An 8,821-nucleotide genomic window follows, 5' to 3' on the forward strand; every position below is an offset into this window, starting at 1 on the left:
ATGGTAGTATCATGATGTGGGGTTCATTTTATTCCTTATTCATATGTAATAGCTGGATGTCATTTAAATGTTATTGTTTTTTGTATTTGTACTATATTCGATGCAGCTTTCTCATTGTTATTTTTTAAATGCTAGCATTACTTTCTTCTTTTAGTTATATTCTTTGGTAAATAGTGATTGGCATGCAAATTGTCGTGCACAAACACATGTGGAGATCGTTTGACACACACATACACACAAGCTCCTTGAAATAGATCAAACTGTAAACTCATGTCCACTCGTACATGACTTAAACATAGATTAATGTTTCTGGCACGATTATTTAATTTATTACTGTCTCAGACCTTTTTAGATAACACCATTTTTCACATTGGTATCCATTAGCACCTATAAACCCCATCTCCCTGCCTCTACTATAGCTAAAGGGCCAGCACTTGCTCTCTTTAGGTTTCATCAAAAAGCACTTTCGTCAAGTAGTCAAGGGTTGTGTTGTCGCACATTGCGCATAGCCATCTTGAAAAAATCTGAGATGACATTTTTCTATCATGTTTCACATTTTGTAGGGGGTTTTTTTTGTGGTTTTTTGTCTCCGAATGTTTTTAGCATAAACCACTCACTTCTGTCCAGTTTTGTCCTTGAAGCAGATGTGTGTTCATAAAACCAGAAAAGCATAAAAAGCAGCCAGTCCAAGCCCATCCTACCAAATGTACAGGAATCCAAAAATGTCCTTTCTGTGCTCTCCTGTGCTCCCACTGGACCTTCCAGCTGCCCCCTCTAAAACCAGCAGAGGAAAACGAACAAACTATGAGACAACCAGTAAAAAGTAGAATGTAAAATGACTTGCTTGGCTGTGATTCTCCTTCCTCAGCAGCTTTGTGCTCACTGACCCCATCAAACCAGCTGTTCATTCATCTACAGTACGAACACCCCCAAAGGCAGCTAAAGACAAACCCTGGTGTATTTCCTTAGAGGCAGCCTAGTCTCTCTCCAGAAGTGTTCGGTTTATAGTGCCTGCAAAATTATTAATTCCCCTATTTCCTTTTTTTTCTTCTTCTTTTCTTTTTAGTTTTTACCTGAACAAACAGACCAACAAAGACCAATGAGCTTGACAAACAGATCATAAAGTCGTGGAGAAGTTTAAAGCAGGATTAAATTGCAAAGGAGCAACCCATGCTTTGAACAAAGCGTTGATCAATCCATCATCTGAAAAAAGGACAGATTAAGACAGTACTGCAGATCTCCAAAATGATTTGTCAGCTACGTAATTGGACGAGATCATAACTCAGAGAAACACTCAAGAGGCCAAAGGCAACTCAGGAGCCGTATGGATCTACTCGTCAGGTGGGAGAATTATTTTGACAGAGCAAGTAGAAGAAGCAGATGGCACAAACCAGTAGATCTAAAGTTTCAAAAATAAACTCCTGGTTAAAATGAAACCATTTGAAGTTTGCAGTTTCCCTCAAGTCATGTAGGTATACATAGCAAACAAGTGGAAGAAGGCACTCTGGTCAGATGAAATCAAAAAGCAACTTTTGGCTCTGCTGCGTGTCCATGGGAACATGGGGAAGACATGTACAGGTATCATGATGTGGGGTTCATTTTTATTTCTTATTCATATGTATATATATTTTTAACTGTTTAAAAACAATGTGTTTTATGCTCTTCCAAAGACTGACTTACCTCCTTTACATGTCATCAAGTTTTATAGGCCTTATAATGAAGCATTTATTTGCCTCAGGTATTTTGGAACAGGCATAAAGTTACCAGACATAAGCCTAAAGGACTAGAGCTGCACGCCCCTTGTCTATATAATAAAAAAAACACAATAAAATGCATTGATGTTTGTCGCTATAATGTGGTAAAATGTGGAAAAAAAGGATGTGAGCACTTCTGTAAGGCACCATACAGCATCATAATTGAAACTTTCAATAAGTCCAATTTGGGAAGTCACATATTAGCGCAGCACCGATAAATTTCAGGCTTTCTAAGGGTTGGTAGTATTTCCACGTTTGTTTTAAAGAGTGACCCAAACTTGTCTCGGAGGAACAGACACAGAAGGCTGCTCATGCGGCAGGAGACAGTGGCGTAACTCAACACGAGGTTATTGCTGTCAGTGCAATACATTATCGACAAAGAGATGCCGTCTCTCAGGTGAAGCATCCTGTAAATAGGCAGGCAGTAAAAACGGCTGAGTTTCTTATTGATGAAGCTGCAGACTAGAGGATGGAGCTCAGCTGCACAGGCTACCCTCTTGCTATGAGGTAGACATGGCAAGCTTTGAGGGACATGAGTTCTCACATCAGTGTCATTCTTGGTTCACCGACCCTGACATCAGGTCTAATATGTGGCCTCAGCTGCTGCCATCCTGACAATTCAATGTGTCTTTCATTTAAAGAGAGCGATCATGTGATTTAAAGTGGCGTGTAAGAAATGCACTTGCTCTGTGAGGGAGCTGCGTTCAAAACTCCCATGCTCTTGGTTTATTCCTGGGAGTAAACGTACATGCATGCATGGTCACTTTTGTGCAAACGCTTGTCTTTTGCCCACATGTAGGTCTGCTCTGTCAGAGGTTCATTTACAAAGCACTGTCTTTCCAAAGAGCCAGACATGCATCAAGCTCCTAATTTCTCCCCTCTGAATTTGTTCTGCATTCCCACACACAGAGACAGTAAAATACGGCGCTCTGGAAACAAGGGAGAAAATACTTTGAGTTGGAAAAAAAAAAAAAAAAGAATCTATGGTACACATTGCTGACTCAAAGGCTTTAGATAGCCCAAGGTTCTTTTAGAGGGTCAAACAAGCATGTTTGTTTAGTGTCCCAGCCTTTTCTGAAAGGGGACTGTTTGTGTGCGGTAGCCAAAGGCATAAGAGAAGACAATGCCAAAACAGTTCAAATACAGAATTATAGCGATTCTAACTGCTTTGTGGACTGAAACCTACTTTCTACTATGATATTTCTGAATGTTAAATGAAAAACATGTTAAAGGCCAAAGGTAACTGTTAAAGAAGACAACATCGGAGGTGTTCAGCAAGCTGAATTCACTAAGATTGAAGTTTTGYTGTATKTTGTTACATCACCACCACAAAATTGATTGCATGTTTTTTACCTTATATAATGGATATTTGTTTTCTTTCTTGAAGGGAATCTTTAGTATTATTACTGCCTCTTACATTTTTTTTCTTTCTGTTTGCTTGCCCTACATTTAGCTCATTTCTCTGACCATTGCTGAAAAATACTGAAAAATAGCATCATGCTGCCGCCACCGTGCTTTAGACTGAGCACGTGCTTTAGACTGAGGCTAAAAAGTTCAGTTTTGCTTTGCTCTAACCACAACATCTTCTTCTACATGTATGTGATGTCAATGTATGGGTTGTGGCAAACTGCAGACATGACTTCTGCTTAGTTTTTTTTTTTTATACAGTCACAATTTTCTTCTTTACACACTCTGGCTTAAATGTGCCAGAAACTAAATCTGCCTTTCTGTTTTTTTCATTTTTCAGATTTTTATCAGTAAAAAATATTGAAAGCATCTATTTTGCTATTATGCAATAGTTTTTGTTGGTCCACTAGACATAATCTGAATGAAACACAATAAAGTTTGTGGCTGTAAAGTAACAAAATGTGAAGAAGCTCAAAGGGGGGAATTATTTTTGCAATGCACTGTGTACAGCTCTTGTTTTGTTTTTTTTTCCTTTTTTTTCAAGCCCTAAGCGCTGGCTTTGAGTTCACTTTCAGTGCACAGAGATTTGCCATTTGTCCTGACACACACACTTACACACAAACACCATTTCCTCAAACAGACTTTTGTAGCTTGTCTGACAAATTGAGCACATTTGTTCACGAGAGAAATTTTCATTGAGCAACTGGGTCTTTTCTGTGTCTCCGGTTGTTTCTCATTGAGAGGTTCCCTCCCCTCCTTCTCGGTCTGTGGGTAGATTGTTTACAGCAGGAAGTGTCTGGCATCCTCTCACTTGGCATTGGGAGACACTGACTTGGCTGGCTCTGGTAGCCCAACATCATTCACAGTTCCCAGCGCCCGCTTCAGTGTAATTCATGTGCTTTTGGGAGACATCCTTACCGGAACAGAAAGCGCTTCTGCTGATTACTCCGTCTGTTTTTGATTACCTCCTGGACAGCCTTTGAGAACTAGTGGACAATTTAGCCATCATTCCTAGATGGGTTAATGTGGCCCCGGCTGTAAGGTTTGTGCTGGGGTTCAAAACAGTTGATTGGCACATATTTTCAGTGGTGGCAGCAATGATTACTGCTCAGGAACATTTGTTGCTTTTCATGATACTTTGGTGACAATGCATATTTAAAGGTTTGGTACTGAGTCAGCATTGGGAAGGGAAACTTTCTTTAGCTTTGATCCACGCTAGATTAGAAATATATGTTAGATTTTCTGATTTCACCCTCTCAAGGTGATGAAAATTTGGGAAATTTGAAGGAATGAACTACAATAAAAGATGAGTAAATTCATCAGAATAAATCATGATGACAATGACATCAACATCCATCAAGAACAATCATTACAGCAACTATATGATAAAATTTCACAACATTTTGCACAGATGTTTGACTTCAGCAATCAAGACTGACTTCAGACTTTTCTTTAAGCATTAACATGTTGAAATATTTTTTTATTTATTTTTTTATTTATTTATTCATTCATTTCATTTAGTACAAAAAAAAAACTAACACTTGTTTTGGTATACTAAAAAATACATCTCAAAGATACATCTGAAGTTTTAAAACAAAATGAAATGAAAGGCAGCAGAAAGAAGAAAAAAATCTTATAATTTGTGGTTTATTAATGAAATCGATCAACATCTGGGTTTATTTGCTTTGGTTTCAGTGATCCCTTTAACTGTAGCACCGTTATTAGACCTAAATATCAACAAACTGAACAGTTTCATTTAAAAACCTTTTTTATTAATAATTAAGGAGCTTGAGATGAGATCCCGCCGACTCTAGAATTGTGATTTGTTTGCAAATAGTCTAGGATTTGAAAATATAATAAAATAATACTTTTGTTTCAATCTTTTATGCATATATGAAAAAGATATCAGGCTTTACTTAAAAGACAAGCCTTTCAAAAAGAAAAAAAAGAAAAGCTTTTTTCCTTAAATTTACTTAATTTGCTCTGAATGGAAAGCTCTTCAAATGCAACTCCAATTTTCATGTATTAACACACATATGTTAAAGTATTAAGTTCAAAATTTGTTCTCTGGTTATTGCTTAGAATAAACCTGTGTGCTCTGTTCAGTTGTTTCCTTCAATTAAGTGATCATTTRTGTAAGCAAAATAATGTAACATGGTAATACTAGAGGCTTGTTCTCTCTCTCTGTACAAGTAGTAAAGTTTCAATTTGTCAGCAAGGGATCGAATAAATATTTCCACCTACTGTAGCTTAGGGCTGAATCTTGTCGATTCATACCRASCTTTTGTTCTTACCCCAAACAACCCACGAATAACTTATGACAGCATTTTATCATATTTATGGACAATAGATTACCAACCAAATATTTCCTGTATGAATACATTTTCTTGTACCGTGTGCTGTTTCTCTTAGATACTTAGAATTTTATTATATATTAAAATTCACAAATTTTATTTTGCTTTCGCACAGAGAGCCGTTAGATGACACTGAAAGAGACATTTCATCAGAATTTGTGTCGACTTTGTTTAAAATACACTTAGGAAGCGTATTACTGTAGCAAAGCTTAGACATATGGACCCAACATTTGTGTTTTCATCAAAGTATCATTATTAGAATRAAATAAATCTCTAAGGATCCTGGTTCTTTTTTGGCAGATTCACASGTCGCTGGATGTCTAATCCATCTCATGGCTCTTTGGCCAGGAGACTGCCCATTGTTTGTAGACCCGCAATGTCAAACACTCTAGGAAAAGAGGATATCATCRTCTTCAATGCGCAAACAGAATTTGTACCATTTGACCTCTGAGATGGATGCTGTATTGTCTCAGTAGTGCAAACTCGTGCATAAATACACCAACTGCTCCCAGCTGAAGTGCTAGGTCTGCTGGGGCTGTTTGTTTTAGGCAATCTTCTATTTCCTTGAGCATGCACCACCTGCCAGCAATCAGCACAATTGTATCTGGATGTTTTATGTGTTTTTCTTTTTTTTTTTTTTTTTTTGTAGATGCTGTGTTGACTGTGGAGAAATTATGCCAGTAGTGGCAAAACTAACCCATTGGCTTGTTTGAAGTCTACACCAGAAATAAGCTGCCACTGCTTTATCAAGGATCTCTTAGATGTCGTAGTTGTAATCCAAAAGAAATGTATTTTCTTATACTAGTACATTAGAGAGCATGTAACTTTCCCAGAGGGCAGCTACCTGATCCGGTTACATCATCTACTGCACATCAATGTCTGGCTTTGTAGTCATTAAGCTTTCTCTTCGCCACAGTAAATCACACAGTGTCGACAACAGCTGCCCTGATCATCTATTAAAACTTCTATAATGTTCTGAGTGAAGAGAGTGGGGCCTGTAAGCTGACACTGTCTTAAAGACCCCGAGTTAAAACCAGTGAGTCTCTGATCTGGTTCATATGGAATCATACCATAAGTAGAGCTGATGAAGGCGAGAGATGACAAAAAAGCCTTGTAATGAAAGACAACTGCTTAAAAGCTCATAATAAGGGAGATGAGACTGATATGGGTCAGACCATAAATGCGTTTCTGTCTTAAGGCAACATAATATGGAAAGCCCTCAAGACTGAAACTAATTTGGTTGGAGTCTTTAAACTCGAATCAACTATACGCTATGAGATATAGCAGACAGATTATTATCGTTAATATCATGCATGTTTTCATTGCTTCTTCTTATTTTACCACTGTAATGTAATGTTTTTTGTTTGTTTGTTATGTTTTATTTATTTATTTTTATTTTTTCATCTCGTAAAGCACTAACTGCCATGTTGCTGGAATGCACTATATGTTTGACTTGACTTGTGGTTTCAATTAATCTCGGTTAATCAAAACTCACAGAAAGACTTCTTCATAAACTAAGCACTTTGCTGCATTTATGAATGTCTAGAATCATATCAGCATGCAGCAGCACTGCACTCAGATTTCTGACTCTGGCTGCCATATGAACCTCAGCTGACTGCTCTCTAATAGCAGGGTGTTGACTGGTTTCAGACTGACTTGCCGTTTGGTCCAGATCAGATTCAGACTTCGGCCTTTGGAAGTAACACCTTTAAACCCTGGTCATGTTTGTATTTGCTGGCKGTTTATGAAGCCAATAATTATTTGACAGAAACCAGTAGGAGGAGGCGTGCCCCCAATGACTGGTAGATTTATGGAATTGATTAAATTATGATTTTTATTTTTTTTTAAAGTACAAATATAAGCCATCTTTAAAAAAAAAAACCTACCCACAGTGATAAAGAAAAACTATTTTTGTTTTTTTTGCTTCAAAGTTAAATTGAGATTGTGCCKCCACAGAAAAGAGCTGCAGCCGATCAACCAGCRGAACGCTAACTTCCACCCCATTACTGTTTTCAGACGCAGCTTATTGGGAAATATGTTGTATGGAATGGGTGTCTCAAAGACCAAATATGTATAATTAATTGCATATTTAAGGATAAGAAAATGACATTTAAATGTCATACACTGTGGAAAAATGTAAGCTTGTCTGGTATTGGAAGACAGGGAATCAGTAGATCTTGTATCTTCTAAATGCTCCTTTCCAAACAGATCATGTAATATTTCAAGTCATTTTTTTAAAATAAATAAATAAATAAATAAATAAATAAATAAATAAATAAATAAAATTGAATAAATAAATAAATAAAATTAAATAAAAATAATTTAGATGACATTTCAATGCTTTGACTTCCATGAACTCTGGTCATTAAATTGTGTAAAGTTTTAAATCTGTTGAAAGGCTATCAATAGCATTCGTCCAATGCTATTGAAACAAAAGGAAGATTATGTAGATGGGGGGTATATGGGTTTAATAAACAGCAGGTAAAATATTAATTAACACTTTAAAAAAAAAATCATAAACTATCCATTTAATTCTGTAGGCACAAAGGAGACGTACTGCCTGATTTTAGCAGGGGTTTTCACCACTCTTCCACTGATTTTGACTTTAAAACCACRTAAAYCAATAGCAGTTCTAACTCACTGAGCTACTGTCAGTCTGTACAGTGGYACACACTCAGGAGGCCTTTCTCCAAAGAGACACAAACTGGACACAAGGCTACCTCGAGGTGAAKTCTCTGCGGGACTCTGCCAGTTGAATTGGTCCTTTTAGGTTTTCATTTTTTCTCCYGTCTACATCCTCCTTTCTTGTCTTGTTCTATCACTTTCTCCCCCACCGTTTGGCTGTTGGATGCTGTGCWCGACTTTTCTATCTCTTTCTTTGGTCTGCTCACTCTCTGAGTCTCCCCCACTGGCAGGTTCCACAGTGAACATTCAACAGAAAATATAAGGTAAAAATTGGGCCTCTATAACATCTGTCACAGGCAATTCAGGGGACAGACGGTGATTTGCCCCCGCTAAGGCTGCAGAGATRTTTGTCAGCTGATCTCATAGTGTGATCCATGCATGCTGTTCTCCATCTTTTYCTTTCTTTCGCATTTAGAAATGCATTTTTTTTTCTCTGTATTTCACCTCTGTAATATCACAGAAACTATAAATGGACTTGTCTCTCTTTCTCACATCACATCACAACTCAAAGTACATTTTGTACTTTGAGTTTGTCTTAAAATTAGCACATCAACCCCCACTGGATTTGTCTGCAGGAAAACGAGAGATGTCTCCAAAACATCTGATCAAAGCCTTGTTTAG

This window comes from Poecilia reticulata, linkage group LG8, assembly GCF_000633615.1.
Source record: "Poecilia reticulata strain Guanapo linkage group LG8, Guppy_female_1.0+MT, whole genome shotgun sequence".
NCBI classification, from domain to species: domain Eukaryota; kingdom Metazoa; phylum Chordata; class Actinopteri; order Cyprinodontiformes; family Poeciliidae; genus Poecilia; species Poecilia reticulata.